Genomic DNA, 24,782 nt, shown 5'->3' on the forward strand with positions numbered 1-24,782 from the left:
TGCACCACTTCTAAAACGCAACAGGTTTAAACTATTATAATTAAGACTATCTCAATCAGAACGCTAATAAAGTCCAAACAAGTAACCTGGAGCACTCACTTTCAACTCTCAACCATGTCTGAGGCAGGTTTTGCTGTAGATTGCATCAAAGCAGAGATTTTATGTGTCCTGCACGAGCTAATTAATTCATGATTTTGTCACAGTATGGCGCAAATTGAGTTGGTTTATGCTGCCAGGTGACTTGAAAAACACCATTAAAAAACGAAGATGCAAGTGATAACTCTTGTTAGTAAATGTGCAATTTTTGTTCAGCGATTAGGTGTGATAAGAGGTGATTATAAATAATTCACAATATTTCCTAAAATTGATTCTTAGTAAATTTTTCCCCTTGCACTCTATAGACAATATTATTGGATATAGACTGGAATAGTGCAATTAAAACTTTAACAGAGTTTTTTAAAATATTTAACAATAATGATAGAAATCTAGATTTTACCCATAATCTTAACTCATTACAAATTAAATTCTAAGACCTGGTTTTAATATGCATAGAACATAAAGTTATTTTAAAGAACTATGTAAAATCATTAAATACTAATAGCTACGTGCCAAGGGCATCTCAAGAGTGGAGGGGGCCTGGGTGCAGACTCTGGGTGGGACCCTCCTCTCCATGGCGCCATAGGCTTTGGCATGCCAGAGTCTACTGCACATTCGCAGGTATCGGGAAACATGGTGCCTACCATGATCCGGAGACAAATTTAGTACTGTGCATGCACGGCTGCCATTTTGGAAGTGATTTTTTGCCTCGACTGCTGCAGTTGCAGCGCCCTCGCAGGACTCCAGGAAGGTAAGTATAGAACAACATGGGTGCAATGTGTGTGGTATGGACTCCCCGCTGGATCCTGGAGCCCGTATGCACCTCACACATTGCACCCATGATAGAAACACCTACAGTATGCTACTTACACTTTGAAAGTGTCCATGTTAAGAAGTGGAAAAATAACGATTGAAGATGCAATCACTTAGGGGAATAAAAAAAACATTACAGTAGGAGGAAATTCTAGAGTACAGATATGTCATTTCTTACTGTTTCTTCAGTCATGCCAAATCTCAGAACATGCTCCCCTCAGTACACCAGGTCCATTGTGACTCAGTCGCACAGAACATCCATTTTAGGCAAAATGTGCCTCTTAATCACATAAATGATGATGATGATGATTGTTATTATTATTATTATTATTATTATTATTATGAGGATGATGATGGTGGTGGTGGTGGTGATGATGATGATGATGATTATTATTATTATTATTATTATTATTATTATTATTACATTTATGTGTGAATCTCAATCTGTGTATAAAGATCTCCCATGTACTGTAAGTTACCGAGGCTTTTCCTCAAGCCAAGTTCTGTTGTGCTTCATTTGTAAATTTGTATGTGTGTAAAACAATTCCTGTGCCATTACAGTCACAGCTTAGAGTCTCTGATACACTGTGAGTGACTTCTCGCTGTGTCTGGGATGCGACTAAGATGCACAAAGTAAAGAAAAATATAGCACGCTACTACTCTCTGAGTATCTAAGTCACAGTGGGCTTCTCTCATCATATACAGTATGTACAGACAACCAGTATGTAAGACAACATCTCTATAACAAAATAGATACTAAGAAAAAACTTACATCTTCTGTCCAGCAATTTGGTGGTTGTGAAAAAACAAGTAGGAATACGACCATGAAATGCTGAAGTATTCCACAAATGTGCCCTATTCATAATAATTTACTACCTAGTAAACTAGATCTTGTTTTCCTTAATACATGCAATATTAAAAAAAACATTGTGGCAGTCAGGATACTTAGAGAATAATGAAGTGTGAATACTCTAAATGTCAATATCAAATGTGTAAGATGTTTCAAGCATGTTCATTATTTATTTATTAACAATTTCTTATATAGCACAGCAAATTCCATTGCACTTTACAATTGGAAATAGTGATAACAGAAAACAAAACATTTGTGAAAACAGTGAAAAAACAAGTCTTTGTAATAACAGGCAGTTATAGAGTTATGAAGGCCCTTCTTGCAAGCTTACAATTTATAGGGAAGTAGGCATTGATACACAAGGAGAGGTGTTATCTATTGCATAAAGGTCCACAAGATTGCAACGGTTCATGGGCTGTATAATAGGGTCACACAGCAATGTTGGCCTGGGGTCAGGATGATGGGAAAGCAAAAAATGGGAAAATATGTGAGTATATGAGCAGACTTTACAGTGGGGAAGTAATTGGATAGGAAAGTTAAGGAAGGTTGTGTGGGCATTACCAGAATTTGATAAGCTTGCCTGAAGAGCTGAAAGTTTGTAGACTATTGTGCATGGGAGGGCATTCTACAGAGTGAGTGCAGCCACGAAGAAAGTCCTAAAATGATGAATGGGAGCGAACAATGAGTGTGGATGAAAGGCGCAGATCTTGTGAAGCGTGAAGAGGTCATGTTGGGAGATATTTTGAGATAAGCGAAGAAACGTATGTTGGTGTAGTTAATGGTTAATGGCCTTGTGTGTGAGTAAAAGTATTTTATATTGAATACAATAGAAAACAGGTAACCAGTGGAGAGACTGAAGGAACGGCTCCACAGACAATGAACGTCTAGCTAGGAAGAGTAGCCTTGCAGCAGCGTTCAGAATGGATTGTAGTCTCTTTTTGGTAAGAACAAACAGAAGACTAATGCAATAATCAATGCTAGAGATAATGAGAGCATGGGTTAGAGTTTTTACAGTGCAGGAAAATAGATTTAGAGACAGATTGAATGTGGGGAACCAAGGACAGTTCACGGTCAAACATGACACCTAGGCAGTGAGCTTGAGTGTAGGATTGATTGCCAAGTTCTCAACAGTGATAGATATATCAGGTTGATAACTACTATTGGTCAGTGGAAATATAATTAATTCTGATTTGGAAATATTAAGTTTGAGGTGGCGAGATGGAAACAGCAGAAAGTCATTCAGTGACACGGCCCAATATAGATGGTGACAAATGAGGCTCTTATAGGTAGATTTGAGTATCATCCATGTACAGATGATACTGAAATCCAAAAGAGCTGATTAGTTTGCCAAGATACTGTATGTGGAATAGATTAAGAAAAGCAGAGGACAGAGTCTTGTGGTACTCCAACTGATAGAGGTAGTGGGAGGGAGGTGGATTCACAGAAGCAGGCACTGAAAGATCAATTAATTACAGATGTAGCCATGCTAATCTTTGCTGCAATGCATGGCATGTTGGGCTGCAACTCTTCGCAGCCGTAAATCTCTCCATTAATTCCTAACAGAATTAATTGAGCAATTGCCGACTGCAAATAGTCACAGCCTTGCATACCATGCAGCTTGCATCAATGCAGCATGCCACATCACAGTAAGATGAGCATGGCTACATTTTTAGGTAGGATGAGAACCAAGAAAGGGCTGTTTCCTGAAAACCTAGGGCTTGTAGTGTTTGCATGAGAGGAGAGTGGTCAACAGTGTCAAAAGCAGCAGAGAGATCTAGAAGAATAAGAAGTGAATAGTGGCCCTTGGACTTAGCAGTGACCAGAACATTCACCAGAAAATATGTGCACCCCAAAAGTAAGCTCATATTTAATTATGGAAAATCAACTCAAGGCAACTCAACTCAACGTTTTACACTTTTTCCAGGTTTATCAACTGTGCAATTACATCAGTTGATCACCTGCTAGAATGCAAATGAGAATAAAAAATTGTGGGGAAATCTAAGCCTACTCTCAAATTCAGTATGTGGGAACACATACTGTACATCAACATCTGGTTGTAATAAAGCTTTTACAGTTTTTATATTTGAATTAAATAGTTTACAATTTCTCAACTTTATCTCCCCCCAAGGCTTGGTACATATCCCATATTACATAACATGAGATCTCCATTATTCTGTTTATTTCTGTATTCTTCCATTTTATCGGAGAACCTATATTCTTCGTTAGTGACAAGAGTATACACCTTAAATTTACCAAATGTGTTTGAAATATATAGTGTTTTCCTCTTTGGCTCTTTATTGTTTGTGCATGCACCACCAATGGCTGAACTGGGTGCTGTAATCCTTCATATTTCTGGCCATATTTGTTCACTGTCTGCAGGTTTAAGGGATGCCATAGTTTACTTCTTGATGGTTGAGCAGCCAACATGACTGCATTCCACAGTAGAAGACAATTGGAGTTTTAGTGGTCTTTTGGACACAAGTTATTTTTTTGGAGCTGGTATATGGTTTGCGACGGTATGTATATATATATATATATATATATATATATATATATGTGTATATATATATGTATATATATATATATATATATAAATATATATGCAGTCTGGGTGCTCGGCACTCCTGACACATACATAATTTGCCATGGTGGCATCTGTAAAAATCATTATGCAGCAAAACAAAAGACATTGACACTCACAGGATTCTACTGGTACAAATATATTCAAATGTCACATCAATTTTTTCAATGTTTTAGTCAAGGTGTGAACAAATACAGTGTAGATGGTCTTACCTTATAAAATGAGTAGCCCTTGCAGGTAAAGTCACAAATCAACCGGTGGCAAAATTTCTCTGTTAAGAGCCACAGTTAGCCTAGCCACAGTTTTAATTTATATGTTACAATTCTGGATTGTTGCAACAGTATCTCCTCTTCTTTCGGTTATTGAAATCAACTGAATGATTCTATCAGAATTTACTTTTTTTCTCCTTATCTAAAACCCACTGCACTAAGTTAGCCCAATTTGGGTATTTAAAACTGTTCTCCTTCATAACATTGATAATGGTGTTTATGGGAGTGGACACTGTAATTTGAAAACAATGCACTGTTTTAATTTTTAGCATGGATCCAGTGCATACTACCCCGGTAGCCTGGGTTTGGTGCCATGATAACCTGGCAGGCAAGGGGAGTGACATCATCAACCAGGGACACCAGAACTTTTCCGGAGTCCAACGGAGCTGGCAACTCAGGTTCCATTCCTTCTCACTGGTTGGCTACTCACTTTATAAGGTAAGACTTTCTACACATAGTATTTGTTTACACCTTGACAAAGGAACTACGGGCCCTGACATGTTGGAAAACTTGAGGAGACACTTGAACATATTTGTACCAGAAAAGTCCTGTGAGTGACATTGTCATTTGTTTTATATATATATTTATATTTATATATATATCACGCAAATATCTGCACAAGTAAGTACAGTACTTTACCCAATTGCCCTCTGAATGAATCTTCAAGTAGGAGGAGAGGAGGTTTGCTCGGACCTGTAGTTCAACAAGTTAAAGACAATATTTTATCTTCATTTTATACAATAGCTGTAAACCCCACATTCACAGCCCAGGAATGCTGGGGACAGCCCCGGGCTTCAGCCCAGCCCAATGGTTGTTAAGAGGGGGTGTCACTTTATTGGGGGTCCCCAATACACCAGGGAACTCCAACCAGGGCTGACTAGTTGGGAAGGTAATGACATGGCTGCAGGCACATGTATTAATATGTTCTCGGCAATTTTTTCCTGGACCTGCTCAGAAAGCCATGGGGTGGTTATGTTCAGTTGGGGTGGACCACATTTCTTTTTTACTGTTTCAATACTTAACACAAAGAAGCCCTGCACGAATCTCACTGATCCGACTTGGCTTCATGCCCACATTTTCAGAAGTGTTATACTAAACACCCCCATAAAACATTGCTTTGCATTACGAATGACATCAACATTGAAAAATTCGAATTGAACAAACATGAACAAAAAGTTGCAAAATTAAAAGGCTGAAGTCAGCCAATATTGATCTCGGCCAACATCAGCAGAAACATGAATCTTAGTAAATTTACCTCATAGATTTTGATGGCATATAAGAACTACTTGGCCCATCTAGTTTGTTCAGTATTCGGTTGATAGGTTGACAGTAAAAATGTTGACAGTCAATATGTCGGCCCAAAATGGTTGACATGCATCAGGTCTACAGGTACAAAAGGTGAACATGACAGTGGTATACACACATACTCTTTGGTAGACAGTTTTGAAAAACACTTTCTTTTCACTTTTCGCAACTTTTCCATCCACATCAACTACAAATGGGAATAGAAACCTGTGCCATGCATATCAGTAGTCGAGTGAGGCTCCTTGCCCAAAGTGTGGCGAGTGGTGCAGTACATTAATGGGGTCTTTGGTGGGAAAAAGTGACAAAACAAACAAAAACAAATTGTGTCAAACTTTTCAATGTACAGTAGATCTATTGAACCATACCCAGTCTGCCCATGTAAACACACACTTACACACCAGAGTTTAATTTTGTTGGAAGCCAATTAACCCAACAGTAGATTTCTGACTGAGGGAGGAAACCGGAGAACCCAGAGGAAAACCATGAAAGGATGGGGAGAAAATACAAACTCCACACAATTGCCCTATTTGTGTGGTGTTTGTAATTTTTTTTCCATGCTTGCAGAATGGTGGGAATTGAACCCATGACCTCATTCCTGTGAGGCAGTAATGCTAACCATTAGACCATCTGCAGTGGCAAACGCAGGATTTTCATGGGGGGTTTCCAGAACTGGGTGGAGCCAAGCACGAGGGTGGGGACTGAGGCGACCCAGTATATGCTGGGTCCATAAAACTAGTGTGTCTGTGTGTGTGTGTGTGTATGTGTGTGTGTGTGTGTATATATATATATATATATATTTACATATCTACACATATATATACCGTATATACACATATATATATATATATATATATATATATACACACATATACATATACACATAGCATATTAAACATGCATACATATATATATATATATATATATATATATATATGTTTGTTTGTTGCTTTAGCACTTTATTTGTCCATATATGACAGCCATGTCCTGATGAAGGAGCTTTAATTGGCTCCGAAATGCTGCATTGACTCTGCTTTAATATGGATCTGAATTTGCACATTAAACCCTGAAAATAAATCCCTGGAGTGCCGTGCCTAGTTTGGAACCACTGTTCTTTACTTGATGGGAAGTTTACATTATAGCAATGGCACACAGGTACCTTAGCATTATACTTTGAGTGCCAGCTCGCTTTCTGGACTTTATATATATATATATATATACACACACACACACACACACACACACACACACACACGTATATATACGAATGTATATATATCATATGTGTGTGTGTGTTTATATGTATGTATATACATGTGTATATATGTATGCACAAGTTGCACATGGATATATATGTACTATATGTACTATAATTAAAATAAAGTATACTTTTATTAAGCACTTACAAGTCCCACCAGGAAGACAGCAGGCTGCAGGGGACACTAAAAAGCAATTCATAATACTCATGCAGCAAAGAATAAAAAAAAAAAATATTATTATTTTTTTGGAGGAGGGGGGTTTCTGGGTGCTCGGAAACCCCCCTGGGTGCGCCACTGATCTGTACTGCTCTACTCCCTGAATGCATCCAACTCTATAAAAGGCAGCATAGATACAGTAGAAAACAGTAACACATGTTCCAGTATAACGCAGTGGTATATAATTCTCATTTACACCAGAGAGTAGTAAAGGCGGACTCGGTCAATACTTTAAGAATTGGCTAGATAAATTCCTAATGGATAAGGATATACAGGGTTATGGTGGGTAGATCACGCACTATAGTTAAAAAAAGAGGAATAAACACAACGGCCGACATCCACAGCAGATAAAATTAGTCCTAAAAATAATACAGCGTAGGAGACCGCAAATAGGTTGAATTCGATGGACAAATCGTCTGTTTTCAGCCTCAGAAACTATGTTACTATGTTACTATGTTACTATAGCAGAAGACAATGATTATTGAAAAAGTTGTCAGTAGAGTTGAGTGACTCTTGGATACTGCGCATGTGCAATCGCCCTAAAATCTCTTACAGTGCATGTGTTACTCAGAGATGTTTGGGCATTCCCAGGGCTGTGAATGGGAGGTGTCTAAACAGACACATGGAGATGCACCATCTTATGGGCATGCTATGGGTGTGCCCTGGGTGTGTCATTGAAGTGTGTACTGAGATGCTATACTGTTCACTTTGAAAACAATGCTCATGCTTTAAATCTGCACCTGCCATATACTGTAGGTGCTGTCTAAGGATGTACAAGGCAGTGTTGCAGTGCATGCTGACACTGAAAGTTAATATCTCAGTCCTTGCACATCTACGGTGTATATGCACCAGTGGAGGGCTTTGTAGTGGCATTAGCATAAAGTTGCAGACAGTTGTCTGCCATCAAATGCACCTCTGAACCAGCCTGTGAGTGTCATAAGAATCATAAGCACAGAATGTAACAGAATCTATATACAGGTACGTGTAGCATATACATTTGTTATGCACATTTAGAGTTCAAAAATGCATGATTTGCAAAAAAAAAATCTATGCTGATGCATGCTCAACATCAGCCTCTAAGAGTAGCACAGTATCTGCTGAGTTTCCCACCATGATGAGAGAAAGTATGGACATAAAAGAGAGAAGAACTGTAGTAAGTCATAGGCAAGCACGGGTGGGGGGGTGTTCCAGTAGCCCGGAAACCCCCTCCTCCAGGAAAGTGGCTCAAATGATGACAACAGCAATAGTATATAACATGATTACTAGAGATGAGCGGGTTCGGTTCGTCGAGATCCGAAACCCTTCGAACTTTATGGGGTTTACACTGGTCCGAGGCAGCCTCGGTTCTTCACGCCTTAAACGCAAAACCTGAATGGGGAAAAACATCATCATCCCGCTGTCGGATTCTCGCGAGAATCGGGTTCCATATAAAGAACCGCGTGTCACCGCCATTTTCACTGCATTGTGCATTGTCGAGATAGAGAGAGGACGTTGCTACGTTCTCTGTCCAAATAGCCCAATAATTATTAGCAAATCTCAGCTCAATATCTGTGCTTAGTATCAGTGCTGCATTATGGAGACCAGTATATGGTATTACAGTACAGTAGTCCAGTGCTGTTCTCGCTGCCCTGTGTCAGTTCTATTATCCTGAACAGTGCTCAGTGTATCTATCTGTGCTCATTATTATCATTGCTGCATTGTGGTGACCACTGACCAGTATATAGCAGTACAGTAGTCCAGTGCTGTTCTCGCTGCCCAGTGTCAGTGCTATTATCCTGAACAGTGCTCAGTGTATCTATCTGTGCTCATTTTATTATCATTGCTCCATTGTAGTGACCACTTAACAGTATATAGCAGTACAGTAGTCCAGTGCTGATCTCCCCAGTGTCAGTTCTATTATACTGAACAGTGCTCAGTGTATCTATCTGTGCCCACTATATTATCATTGCTGCATTATGGTGACCACTGACCAGTATATAGCAGTACAGTAGTCCAGTGCTGTTCTCGCTGCCCAGTGTCAGTTCTATTATCCTGAACAGTGCTCAGTGTATCTATTTGTGCTCATTATATTATCATTTCTGCATTGTGGTGACCACTGACCAGTATATAGCATTACAATAGTCCAGTGCTGTTCTCGCTGCCCAGTGTCAGTGCTATTATCCTGAACAGTGCTCAGTGTATCTATCTGTGCTCATTTTATTATCATTGCTCCATTGTGGTGACCACTTACCAGTATATAGCAGTACAGTAGTCCAGTGCTGATCTCCCCAGTGTCAGTTCTATTATACTGAACAGTGCTCAGTGTATCTATCTGTGCCCACTATATTATCATTGCTGCATTATGGTGACCACTGACCAGTATATAGCAGTATAGTAGTCCAGTGCTGTTCTCGCTGCCCAGTGTCAGTTCTATTATCCTGAACAGTGCTCAGTGTATCTATCTGTGCTCATTATTATCATTGCTGCATTGTGGTGACCACTGACCAGTATAAAGCAGTACAATAGTCCAGTGCTGTTCTCGCTGCCCAGTGTCAGTTCTATTATCCTGAACAGGGCTCAGTTTATCTATCTGTGCTCATAATTATCATTGCTGCATTGTGGTGACCACTGACCAGTATATAGCAGTCCAGTAGTCCAGTGCTGTTCTCGCTGCCCAGTGTCAGTTCTATTATCCTGAACAGTGCTCAGTGTATCTATCTGTGCTCATTATTATCATTGCTGCATTGTGGTGACCACTGACCAGTATATAGCAGTACAGTAGTCCAGTGCTGTTCTCGCTGCCCAGTGTCAGTTCTGTTATCCTGAACAGTGCTCAATATCTGTGCTCATTATTATCAGTGCTGCATTGTGGTGTCTAAAAGTCCAGTGTCTTGTGCTGCATCTTGCTGCTGTAGGGTGCTGTGGTAGTGTCCTGTCACTGTGCATAGGTCATCATCATTCCAGTCACAGTGGTATCTGGTATCTATCTCGTGGGATCTAATTCCAGACATTACTGCCATCTAATTCCAGATATATTACTGGCATATAATTCCACACATTAAAAAATGGAGATCAAAAATGTGGAGGGTAAAATAGGGAAAGATCAAGATCCACTTTCAACTAGTTCTGAAGCTGCTGTCACTAGTCATGGCAGAGACAATGAAATGCCATCAACGTCATCTACCAAGGCCGATGCCCAATGTCATAGTAGAGAGCATGTAAAATCCTAAAAACTAAAGTTCAGTAAAATGACCCAAAAAACTAAATTAATAGCGTCTGAGGAGAAGCCAAAACTTGCCAATATGCCATTTACAACATGGAGTGGCAAATAACGGCTAAGGCCCTCTCCTATGTTCCTTATGACTAGTGGGTCAGCTTCACATGAGGATGGAAGCACTCATCCTCCCGCTAGAAAAATGAAAAGAGTTAAGCTGGCAATGGCACAGCAAAAAACTGTGCGTTCTACTAAATCACAAATCCCCAAGGAGAGTCTAATTGTGTCGGTTGCGATGCCTGACCTTCCCAACACTGGATGGGAAGAGGTGGCTCCTTCCAACATTTGCATGCCCCTTGCAAGTGCTGGAAGGAGCACCCACAGTACAGTTCCTGATATTCAAATTGAAGATGTCACTGTTGAAGTACACCATGATGAGGATATGGGTGTTGCTGGCGCTGAGGAGGAAATTGACCAGGAGGATACTGATGGAGAGGTGGTTTGTTTAAGTCAGGCACTAGGGGAGACACCTGTTGTCCATGGGATGAATAAGGCCATTGACATGCCTGGTCAAAATACCAAAAAAATCACCCCTTCGGTGTGGAATTATTTAAACAGAAATGTGGACAACTGGTGTCAAGCCGTGTGTTGCCTTTGTCAAGCTGTAATAAGTAGGGGTAAGTACATTAACCACCTAGGAACATCCTCCCTTATACGTCACCTGGAGTGCATTCATCAGAAGTCATTGACAAGTTCAAAAACTTTGGGTGACAGCGGAAGCAGTTCACTGACAACTAAATCCCTTCTTCCACTTGTACCCAAGCTCCTGCAAACCACACCACCAACTCCCTCAGTGTCAATTTCCTCCTTAGACAGGAATGCCAATAGTCCTGCAGGCCATGTCACTGGCAAGTCTGACGATTCCTTTCCTAACTGGGATTCCTACGATGTATCCTTGAGTGTAACGCCTACTGCTGCTGGCGCTGCTGTTGTTGCTGCTGGGAGTCGATTGTCATCCCAGAGGGGAAGTCGGAAGACCACTTGTACTAATTCCAGTAAGCAACTGACTGTCCAACAGTCCTTTGTAAGGAAGATGACATATCACAGCAGTCATCCTGTTGCAAAGCGGATAACTCAGGCCTTGACAACAGTGTTGGTGTTAGACGTGCATCCGGTATCCACCGTTAGTTCACAGGGACTTAGAGAATTTCTTGAGATAGTGTGTCGCTGGTACCAAATACCATCTAGGTTCCACTTCTCTAGGCAGGCGATACCAAGAATGTACACAGACGTCAGAAAAAAAGTCACCAGTGTCCTAAAAAATGCAGTTGTACCCATTGTCCACTTAACCACGGATATATGGACAAATGGAGCAGGGCAGACTCAGGACTATATGACTGTGACAACCCACTGGGTAGATGTATTGCCTCCCGCAGCAAGAACAGCAGCGGCGGCACCACCAGTAGCAGCATCTCGCAAATGCCAACTCATTCCTAGGCAGGCTACGCTTTGTTTCACCGCTTTCCATAAGAGGCCCACAGCTGACAAGCTCTTACGGAAACTGAGGAACATCATCGCAGATTGGCTTACCCCAATTGGACTCTCCTTTGGATTTGTGACGTCGGACAACGCCACCAATATTGTGCGGGCAAATTCCAGCACGTCCCATGTTTTGTACATACAATGAATTTGGTGGTGCAGATTTTTTTGTAAAATGACAGGGGTGAAAGAGATGCTGTCGGTGGCCCAAATAATTGTGGGCCACTTTCGGCATTCAGCCACCGCGTGCCAAAGACTGGAACACCAGCAAACACTCCTGAACATGCCCTCCCATCAGCTGAAGCAAGAGATGTTAATGAGGTAGAATTCAACACTCTATATGCTTCAGAGGATGGAGGAGCAGCAAAAGGCCATTCAAGCCTATACAGCTGCCTACGATATAGGCAAAGGAGGGGGAATGCACCTGACTCAAGCGCAGAGGAAAATGACTTCAACGTTGTGCAAAGTTCTCCAAACCTTTGAACTTGCCAGACGTGAAGTCAGTTCAGATACTGCCAGCCTGAGTCAGGTCATTCCCCTCATCAGGCTTTTGCAGAAGCAGCTGGTGATATTGAAGGAGGAGCTAAAATGGAGCAATTCCGCTAGGCATGTGGGACTTGTGGATAGAGCCCTTAATTTGCTTAACCAGGATTCACGGGTGGTCAATCTGTTGAAATCAGAGCACTACATTTTGGCCACCATGCTCGATCCTAGGTTTAAAGCCTACGTTGTATCTCTCTTTCCGGCAGGCACAAGTCTGCAGATGTTCAAAGACCTGCTGGTGAGACATTTGTCAAGTCAAGCGGAACTTGACCTGCCAACAGCTCCTCCTTCATTTTCTACTGCCACTTGAGCTGCCAGGAAAAGGATCAAATTTCCAAAACCACCCGCTGGCGGTGATGCTGGGCAGTCAGGAGCAAAAACTGACATCTGGTCCGGACTGAAGGACCTGCTAACGATTACTGACATGTTGTCTACTGTCACTGTATATGATTCTGTCACCATTGAAAGAATGGTGGAGGATTATATGAGTGACAGCTTCCAAGTAGGCATGTCAGACAGTCCGTACGTATACTGGAAGTAAAAAGAGGCAATTTTGAGGCCCTTGCAGAAACTGGCTTTATTTTACCTAAGTTGCCCCCCCTCCAGTGTGTACTCCGAAAGAGTGTTTAGTGCAGCCGCTCACCTTGTCAGCGATCGGCGTAGGAGGTTACTTCCACAAAATGTGGAGAAGATGATGTTCATCAAAACAAATTATAATCAATTCCTCCGTGGAGACATTAACCAGCAATTGCCTCCAGAAAGTACACAGGGACCTGTGATGGTGGATTCCAGTGGGGACGAATTATTACTCTGTGAGGAGGGGGATGTACACAGTGAAAGGGGTGAGGAATCGGACGATGAGGAGGAGGTGGACATCTTGCCACTGTATAGCCAGTTTGTTCAAGTAGAGATTGATTGCCTCTTTGTTGGTGGGGGCCCAAACCAACCAGTCATTTCAGTCACAGTCGTGTGGCAGACCCTGTTGCTGAAATGATGGGTTTGTTAAAGTGTGCATGTCCTGTTCATACAACATAAGGGTGGGTGGGAGGGCCCAAGGACATCTTGCACCTCTTTTTTATTTATTTTTACATCATGTTATGTTTGGGGCCAATTTTTTTAAGAGCCATCCTGTCTGACACTGCAGTGCCACTCCTAGATGGGCCAGGTGTTTGTGCCGGCCACTTGGGTCGCTAAGCTTAGTCATCCAGTGACCTCGGTGAAAATTTTAGGACTAAAAATAATATTGTGAGGTGTGAGGTTTTCAGAATAGACTGGAAATTAGTGGAAATTATGGTTATTGAGGTTAATAATACTATAGGATCAAAATTACCCCCACATTCTATGGTTTAAGCTGTTTTTGAGGGGTTTTTGAAAAAAAAACGTCCGAATCCGACAACATTTTTTAAGGGAGGTTTTGCCAAAACGCGTCTGAATCCAAAACACGGCCGCTGAACCGAATCCAGAACCAAAACACAAACCCTGAAAAATGTCCGGTGCACATCTCTGATGATTACAAGAGCTGCAGTCACATCATGCACTTTAAGTGACAGAGCAGGTCTTCTGCACATGGCCAGTGGTAGGAACTTCTACCAAGTTTGCTGTGAGTGTGGATCTCAATCAGTGCTCTGGACAATAGACCTGCTAGCAAGAAGAAGAGACAGGAGCCTTACCATTAGGTGGAAGAATGTGTGCTTAGAAAGTGCAGTACTGTTGCCATTATGTTTGAGGGTTTATTTATTTAATTATTGACTTTATTTATTTAGGTATGATACATGTTTTCCTGACCAATTAACATATATATATATATATATATATATATATATATATATAAAAAAAAATATATATATATATATATATATACATATAATTTAATTACATTTGATACAGCCTATTCTATAGTCAATCTATGGTAGGGGTAGCCAACCGTGGTCCTCGAGAGCTACCAACTGTGAACGTTTTACAGGTCTCCTCACAGAATCACAAGTTAAGTAGTTAGCTCCACCTGTGGATCTTTTAAAATGTGTTAGTGAGTAATGACTTCACCTGTGCACCTGCTAGGTGAGCTGGAAAACGCGAACTGTTGGTAGCTCTTGAGTACCAGGGTGGGCTACCCGTGATCTATAGTGTTAAATATTACAGTATATAGTGTATAAAAAGACCAATGTTTACATTAATGTCCAGTGTTGTTACTAGGTTCTTCTAATGGAATCCATTATTGCTAAGGCAAATGAAGGGAAGGTTCCAGTTACCTGGAAACCTCTCTACCCTAGTCAGCGTCCACCACATGCAGTATAATATGAGGAATGCACATGCACAATGGCAGATTTCCCTACCAGGTCCAGTGTGTGTGTGTATGTGTGTAACTGCACTTTGCGGCAGATTATGTCTTGTTACATGCCAATAATGCATTATTCATTGGCTGGCGACAATTGCTCTAAATTCAAACATTTGGAAAGCCCCTCTCCAAAAACACTGCATTTGCCCTGTAGAGATATAATTATAAATGAGTAAATAATTATAGCAGAATTGATGTTCATGAACATTAGAATATTGCAGTTTATTTCAGTACAGTAACTTGGGAATTTTAAAGTTACCGTAGGAAGCACAATTCAAGGGGGATGATCTACTTATTTATATCTGATTTATTTTTCCAAGTTTATATATATTTTTTTATGTCTTTTATGAGATACTGTATCGAGTTTTACCTGTAAATCAATGTAGTAGGATGAGCTGGACATAAGGGGATGAAAGGTGCACAGTCACTACATTCTATCATAACATTTACTTAATGTTTGATCCGACACATTGACCTCTCGTATAGCAATAATAATGTTTCTCTACAGATAAACTTGTTAATGACATGAAGAACCAGACTTACATTAGAGAATTCTACTTGTTGACATTTTTCTCCAAATCTGACTACACAGCAATAACTACCTGTGTGTTTTTCTTCCTATATATATTTGGAGTGCTCATCAATTCTATTATAATAACAGTGATATATATTGATGCTCAGTTACACACCCCCATGTACCTATTTCTCTGTAACTTGGCCTTAGTAGATATGTGTTATACAACCACTACTGTCCCTAACCTGCTGCACATGTTACTATCTGGTGATAATACAGTGTCTGTAATACAATGCTTCACCCAGATGTACTTTCATGCTATGGCTGGTACCACAGAGGATGTAATAATACTCATTATGGCATATGACCGATATGTTGCTATATGTGATCCTTTACACTATCACTATATCCTAAACAGGAAAAACTGTCTCTTATTTGTATCTGGCACTTGGATATCAGGATGCTTAAATGCATTTGTGTTTACATTCCCAGTGTCACGCATGTCCTTCTGTCAGTCTCCTATCATACATCAGTTTTTCTGTGATGTTAAAGCTCTGTTTAGCATTCCTGTGCTGGCAGTGAAGACTATTTTATTGTCATTTGCATGGAGTTATTGCTATTTGGAGTTTTCCCAATCATGTTAAGTGTGACATCTTATCTAAAAATGATCAGAGTCATCTTGCAGATAAAATCTAAGGATGGAAGAAAGAATGCCTTCTCCACCTGCTCATCCCACCTCATCATTATCATTATGTATTGTATGACGGCTTTGGGTGCATACATGATGCCCCCATCAAAATATTCTAGTGTCCTAGAACCAGTCTTTACAGCATTGTATGCAGTTGTTACACCCACAATAAACCCTCTGATCTACAGTCTACGGAATAAAGTTGTGAAAAAGGCTTTGAGAAAAATATTGTCTGTAAAAGTATTAAACTGTAAATGAAATTTGCATCATTTTAAGTAACACAATGTGAAATGATGATGTAGTTTCAGTCATTTATTTTCAATCAATAAAAAATGGCAGTAGGTTTTGAATCAAATTTTATTTTGATTTTTATCAATAAACCTCAATTTCACTGCATTTCTTGTTGCTCTATGTTAAAACCCTAAAACATATTTATGATTCAAGCTTCCTATGAATAATTTGGATGTACTGTAGCTCATGGCCGGTGCTAAGATGTTCAGCACCCCCCTGCAAACTATAAATTTGTGCCTTCCCTCCCTTACTTTACAAAGGGACAGTATGTGCCTAAGGGGTGTATTGTAAAAAAAGGGTACGGTCACACAATTTTTCCCACATTTAAACACACAGTAGCACAATCTTATTACAATTACACCGCACTTAGTGGTCCTACTTTATATTGCACCACATACAGTAGTAGTGTCCCTTATTCACATTATGACACATAGTAGTGACCCTTATTCATGTTATGCTACACAGTAGTGCCCATTATACACAATGCCACAGTAGTGCTCCTTATACACAATGCCCACAGTAGTGCTCCTTATACACAATGCCAGAGTAGTGCTCCTTATACACAATGTCCCAGTAGTGCTCTTTATACACAATGCCCACGGTAGTGCTCCTTATACACAATGCCCACAGTAGTGCTCCTTATACACAATGCGCACAGTAGTGCTCCTTAGACACAATGCACACAGTAGTAGTGCCGCTTATACACATAAAGCCCACAAAAATAGTGCAGCTTATACACATTATGCCCAAAGGAGGGGAGGGGAGATAGGGTGGAGTGTGGTACTTACATGGGAGATTAGCAGGTGGATTGGAGTCTGCACATCCACTTCTTCAAGTTGCTTTTGCTGCTTCCTGTTACACAGCTTGATGGGTACAGTGGGTAGGAGAGTGGAAGGAGGAAGCCGGAGGCATTGGACACGGGGAGCCGTACTTCACGCTGCTGGCAATTCTGTCTGTCATACAGTTTGACTTGTGCAGCGGCAGCCAGCAACAACAGCAGCAGGGTAGCAGAGTGGGGAGAGCACCTCTGCAGCCCAGTATCTTTCTGCAATGCATGCTCTTGCTAGACAGGTTGTGCCGGCCCTGTTGCCATTTTCTACAATATTACTGGAATGTTTCTTTCTTTCTGCCATTATACTTGTGACTCCTCCTGTCACCTATCCTGCCCCTCCCTCCTGTTACTTATCCTGCTCTCACCTCCTATCACTTCTCCTGCCCTCCTCCTGTTGCCACGCCTGCCCCCCTCCAGTCATTTCTTTTGTCCCTCTTCCAGTAACATCTCCTGCCCCCCAAGTCACTTATCCTGCCTCCTCCTTCCATCACTTCACCTGCTTTCGCCTCCTGTCATCTCTCCTGCCCTCACCTCTCCTGCCCCCACCTCCCCTCCTGTCACCTCTCCTGCTCAACCCCACCTGTAACCTCTTCTGGCCCCCCTCATGTCCACCCCTCTACTGGTTTCCCATCCTGTCACCTCTCTTTCTCTCCCTCCTGCTGGCTCTCTCCTCTCTTGCTCCCACTTCCCCTTTCTTCATCTTTCATGCCCCCACCACCTCTCCTTTCACCTCTCCTGCTCTTACCCCCTGTCACCTCATGCCCACCCCTCTACTGATCTCACCTCCCGTCACCTCTCTTGCCCTCCATCCTGCCTGTTCTCCCCTGTCCTGTTCCACCACCCCTCCTGTCACCTCTCTTGCCCCCATGGATCACACGGGGAGAGCATGGCTGAGTGTGGGTGGTGCCTAGCTCTGCCACCTAACCTACCGCCATCCAGCTCTTACCCAGTGGGGAGTCATGCTTCATGCTGCCAATTCCGCTGCCTTTCATACATTTTGACAATTGCAGTAGCCAGCAGCCACAGCAGGGTAGCAGAGCCGGGAGGTTGCCTCTCCAGCTCGGCACCTCCCTGCTTTGCCTACCCTCGCTGAGCATGTTACGCTGACCCTGTAGAGCATACTAAAGCTATTCCATAAGTTTAGAGAAATGGAGGATCATTTAGAGATTTTTACCTTCACAACATGTTTGGGAAGGGATACAAGTAGAAACAGTATTTACATTATGCATTTACATCCACTTAGTTGAACAATAACATTTGTGCCATTTTTTTATAAGTTGTCTTGCCCATGACAAACCCTGTAATATACAGTCTACATGTAAAAATAAGTGGATAAGCTCTTTTGAGATAATTGGGGCAAAAACTAAATACCCTTCGAACTTTATGGGGTTTACACTGGTCCGAGGCAGCCTCGGTTCTTCACGCCTTAAACGCAAAACCTGAATGGGGAAAAACATCATCATCCCGCTGTCGGATTCTCGCGAGAATCGGGTTCCATATAAAGAACCGCGTGTCACCGCCATTTTCACTGCATTGTGCATTGTCGAGATAGAGAGAGGACGTTGCTACGTTCTCTGTCCAAATAGCCCAATAATTATTAGCAAATCTCAGCTCAATATCTGTGCTTAGTATCAGTGCTGCATTATGGAGACCAGTATATGGTATTACAGTACAGTAGTCCAGTGCTGTTCTCGCTGCCCTGTGTCAGTTCTATTATCCTGAACAGTGCTCAGTGTATCTATCTGTGCTCATTATTATCATTGCTGCATTGTGGTGACCACTGACCAGTATATAGCAGTACAGTAGTCCAGTGCTGTTCTCGCTGCCCAGTGTCAGTGCTATTATCCTGAACAGTGCTCAGTGTATCTATCTGTGCTCATTTTATTATCATTGCTCCATTGTAGTGACCACTTAACAGTATATAGCAGTACAGTAGTCCAGTGCTGATCTCCCCAGTGTCAGTTCTATTATACTGAACAGTGCTCAGTGTATCTATCTGTGCCCACTATATTATCATTGCTGCATTATGGTGACCACTGACCAGTATATAGCAGTACAGTAGTCCAGTGCTGTTCTCGCTGCCCAGTATCAGTTCTATTATCCTGAACAGTGCTCAGTGTATCTATTTGTGCTCATTATATTATCATTTCTGCATTGTGGTGACCACTGACCAGTATATAGCATTACAATAGTCCAGTGCTGTTCTCGCTGCCCAGTGTCAGTGCTATTATCCTGAACAGTGCTCAGTGTATCTATCTGTGCTCATTTTATTATCATTGCTCCATTGTGGTGACCACTTACCAGTATATAGCAGTACAGTAGTCCAGTGCTGATCTCCCCAGTGTCAGTTCTATTATACTGAACAGTGCTCAGTGTATCTATCTGTGCCCACTATATTATCATTGCTGCATTATGGTGACCACTGACCAGTATATAGCAGTATAGTAGTCCAGTGCTGTTCTCGCTGCCCAGTGTCAGTTCTATTATCCTGAACAGTGCTCAGTGTATCTATCTGTGCTCATTATTATCATTGCTGCATTGTGGTGACCACTGACCAGTATAAAGCAGTACAATAGTCCAGTGCTGTTCTCGCTGCCCAGTGTCAGTTCTATTATCCTGAACAGGGCTCAGTTTATCTATCTGTGCTCATAATTATCATTGCTGCATTGTGGTGACCACTGACCAGTATATAGCAGTCCAGTAGTCCAGTGCTGTTCTCGCTGCCCAGTGTCAGTTCTATTATCCTGAACAGTGCTCAGTGTATCTATCTGTGCTCATTATTATCATTGCTGCATTGTGGTGACCACTGACCAGTATATAGCAGTACAGTAGTCCAGTGCTGTTCTCGCTGCCCAGTGTCAGTTCTGTTATCCTGAACAGTGCTCAATATCTGTGCTCATTATTATCAGTGCTGCATTGTGGTGTCTAAAAGTCCAGTGTCTTGTGCTGCATCTTGCTGCTGTAGGGTGCTGTGGTAGTGTCCTGTCACTGTGCATAGGTCATCATCATTCCAGTCACAGTGGTATCTGGTATCTATCTCGTGGGATCTAATTCCAGACATTACTGCCATCTAATTCCAGATATATTACTGGCATATAATTCCACACATTAAAAAATGGAGATCAAAAATGTGGAGGGTAAAATAGGGAAAGATCAAGATCCACTTTCAACTAGTTCTGAAGCTGCTGTCACTAGTCATGGCAGAGACAATGAAATGCCATCAACGTCATCTACCAAGGCCGATGCCCAATGTCATAGTAGAGAGCATGTAAAATCCTAAAAACTAAAGTTCAGTAAAATGACCCAAAAAACTAAATTAATAGCGTCTGAGGAGAAGCCAAAACTTGCCAATATGCCATTTACAACATGGAGTGGCAAATAACGGCTAAGGCCCTCTCCTATGTTCCTTATGACTAGTGGGTCAGCTTCACATGAGGATGGAAGCACTCATCCTCCCGCTAGAAAAATGAAAAGAGTTAAGCTGGCAATGGCACAGCAAAAAACTGTGCGTTCTACTAAATCACAAATCCCCAAGGAGAGTCTAATTGTGTCGGTTGCGATGCCTGACCTTCCCAACACTGGATGGGAAGAGGTGGCTCCTTCCAACATTTGCATGCCCCTTGCAAGTGCTGGAAGGAGCACCCACAGTACAGTTCCTGATATTCAAATTGAAGATGTCACTGTTGAAGTACACCATGATGAGGATATGGGTGTTGCTGGCGCTGAGGAGGAAATTGACCAGGAGGATACTGATGGAGAGGTGGTTTGTTTAAGTCAGGCACTAGGGGAGACACCTGTTGTCCATGGGATGAATAAGGCCATTGACATGCCTGGTCAAAATACCAAAAAAATCACCCCTTCGGTGTGGAATTATTTAAACAGAAATGTGGACAACTGGTGTCAAGCCGTGTGTTGCCTTTGTCAAGCTGTAATAAGTAGGGGTAAGTACATTAACCACCTAGGAACATCCTCCCTTATACGTCACCTGGAGTGCATTCATCAGAAGTCATTGACAAGTTCAAAAACTTTGGGTGACAGCGGAAGCAGTTCACTGACAACTAAATCCCTTCTTCCACTTGTACCCAAGCTCCTGCAAACCACACCACCTACTCCCTCAGTGTCAATTTCCTCCTTAGACAGGAATGCCAATAGTCCTGCAGGCCATGTCACTGGCAAGTCTGACGATTCCTTTCCAAACTGGGATTCCTACGATGTATCCTTGAGTGTAACGCCTACTGCTGCTGGCGCTGCTGTTGTTGCTGCTGGGAGTCGATTGTCATCCCAGAGGGGAAGTCGGAAGACCACTTGTACTAATTCCAGTAAGCAACTGACTGTCCAACAGTCCTTTGTAAGGAAGATGACATATCACAGCAGTCATCCTGTTGCAAAGCGGATAACTCAGGCCTTGACAACAGTGTTGGTGTTAGACGTGCATCCGGTATCCACCGTTAGTTCACAGGGACTTAGAGAATTTCTTGAGATAGTGTGTCGCTGGTACCAAATACCATCTAGGTTCCACTTCTCTAGGCAGGCGATACCAAGAATGTACACAGACGTCAGAAAAAAAGTCACCAGTGTCCTAAAAAATGCAGTTGTACCCATTGTCCACTTAACCACGGATATATGGACAAATGGAGCAGGGCAGACTCAGGACTATATGACTGTGACAACCCACTGGGTAGATGTATTGCCTCCCGCAGCAAGAACAGCAGCGGCGGCACCACCAGTAGCAGCATCTCGCAAATGCCAACTCATTCCTAGGCAGGCTACGCTTTGTTTCACCGCTTTCCATAAGAGGCCCACAGCTGACAAGCTCTTACGGAAACTGAGGAACATCATCGCAGATTGGCTTACCCCAATTGGACTCTCCTTTGGATTTGTGACGTCGGACAACGCCACCAATATTGTGCGGGCAAATTCCAGCACGTCCCATGTTTTGTACATACAATGAATTTGGTGGTGCAGATTTTTTTGTAAAATGACAGGGGTGAAAGAGATGCTGTCGGTGGCCCAAATAATTGTGGGCCACTTTCGGCATTCAGCCACCGCGTGCCAAAGACTGGAACACCAGCAAACACTCCTGAACATGCCCTCCCATCAGCTGAAGCAAGAGATGTTAATGAGGTAGAATTCAACACTCTATATGCTTCAGAGGATGGAGGAGCAGCAAAAGGCCATTCAAGCCTATACAGCTGCCTACGATATAGGCAAAGGAGGGGGAATGCACCTGACTCAAGCGCAGAGGAAAATGACTTCAACGTTGTGCAAAGTTCTCCAAACCTTTGAACTTGCCAGACGTGAAGTCAGTTCAGATACTGCCAGCCTGAGTCAGGTCATTCCCCTCATCAGGCTTTTGCAGAAGCAGCTGGTGATATTGAAGGAGGAGCTAAAATGGAGCAATTCCGCTAGGCATGTGGGACTTGTGGATAGAGCCCTTAATTTGCTTAACCAGGATTCACGGGTGGTCAATCTGTTGAAATCAGAGCACTACATTTTGGCCACCATGCTCGATCCTAGGTTTAAAGCCTACGTTGTATCTCTCTTTCCGGCAGGCACAAGTCTGCAGATGTTCAAAGACCTGCTGGTGAGACATTTGTCAAGTCAAGCGGAACTTGACCTGCCAACAGCTCCTCCTTCATTTTCTACTGCCACTTGAGCTGCCAGGAAAAGGATCAAATTTCCAAAACCACCCGCTGGCGGTGATGCTGGGCAGTCAGGAGCAAAAACTGACATCTGGTCCGGACTGAAGGACCTGCTAACGATTACTGACATGTTGTCTACTGTCACTGTATATGATTCTGTCACCATTGAAAGAATGGTGGAGGATTATATGAGTGACAGCTTCCAAGTAGGCATGTCAGACAGTCCGTACGTATACTGGAAGTAAAAAGAGGCAATTTTGAGGCCCTTGCAGAAACTGGCTTTATTTTACCTAAGTTGCCCCCCCTCCAGTGTGTACTCCGAAAGAGTGTTTAGTGCAGCCGCTCACCTTGTCAGCGATCGGCGTAGGAGGTTACTTCCACAAAATGTGGAGAAGATGATGTTCATCAAAACAAATTATAATCAATTCCTCCGTGGAGACATTAACCAGCAATTGCCTCCAGAAAGTACACAGGGACCTGTGATGGTGGATTCCAGTGGGGACGAATTATTACTCTGTGAGGAGGGGGATGTACACAGTGAAAGGGGTGAGGAATCGGACGATGAGGAGGAGGTGGACATCTTGCCACTGTATAGCCAGTTTGTTCAAGTAGAGATTGATTGCCTCTTTGTTGGTGGGGGCCCAAACCAACCAGTCATTTCAGTCACAGTCGTGTGGCAGACCCTGTTGCTGAAATGATGGGTTTGTTAAAGTGTGCATGTCCTGTTCATACAACATAAGGGTGGGTGGGAGGGCCCAAGGACATCTTGCACCTCTTTTTTATTTATTTTTACATCATGTTATGTTTGGGGCCAATTTTTTTAAGAGCCATCCTGTCTGACACTGCAGTGCCACTCCTAGATGGGCCAGGTGTTTGTGCCGGCCACTTGGGTCGCTAAGCTTAGTCATCCAGTAACCTCGGTGAAAATTTTAGGACTAAAAATAATATTGTGAGGTGTGAGGTTTTCAGAATAGACTGGAAATTAGTGGAAATTATGGTTATTGAGGTTAATAATACTATAGGATCAAAATTACCCCCACATTCTATGGTTTAAGCTGTTTTTGAGGGGTTTTTGAAAAAAAAACGTCCGAATCCGACAACATTTTTTAAGGGAGGTTTTGCCAAAACGCGTCTGAATCCAAAACACGGCCGCGGAACCGAATCCAGAACCAAAACACAAACCCTGAAAAATGTCCGGTGCACATCTCTGATGATTACAAGAGCTGCAGTCACATCATGCACTTTAAGTGACAGAGCAGGTCTTCTGCACATGGCCAGTGGTAGGAACTTCTACCAAGTTTGCTGTGAGTGTGGATCTCAATCAGTGCTCTGGACAATAGACCTGCTAGCAAGAAGAAGAGACAGGAGCCTTACCATTAGGTGGAAGAATGTGTGCTTAGAAAGTGCAGTACTGTTGCCATTATGTTTGAGGGTTTATTTATTTAATTATTGACTTTATTTATTTAGGTATGATACATGTTTTCCTGACCAATTAACATATATATATATATATATATATATATAAAAAAAAAATATATATATATATATATATATATATATACATATAATTTAATTACATTTGATACAGCCTATTCTATAGTCAATCTATGGTAGGGGTAGCCAACCGTGGTCCTCGAGAGCTACCAACTGTGAACGTTTTACAGGTCTCCTCACAGAATCACAAGTTAAGTAGTTAGCTCCACCTGTGGATCTTTTAAAATGTGTTAGTGAGTAATGACTTCACCTGTGCACCTGCTAGGTGAGCTGGAAAACGCGAACTGTTGGTAGCTCTTGAGTACCAGGGTGGGCTACCCGTGAT

The sequence above is a fragment of the Pseudophryne corroboree genome, chromosome 7 (assembly GCF_028390025.1).
Source record: "Pseudophryne corroboree isolate aPseCor3 chromosome 7, aPseCor3.hap2, whole genome shotgun sequence".
NCBI classification, from domain to species: Eukaryota; Metazoa; Chordata; class Amphibia; order Anura; family Myobatrachidae; genus Pseudophryne; species Pseudophryne corroboree.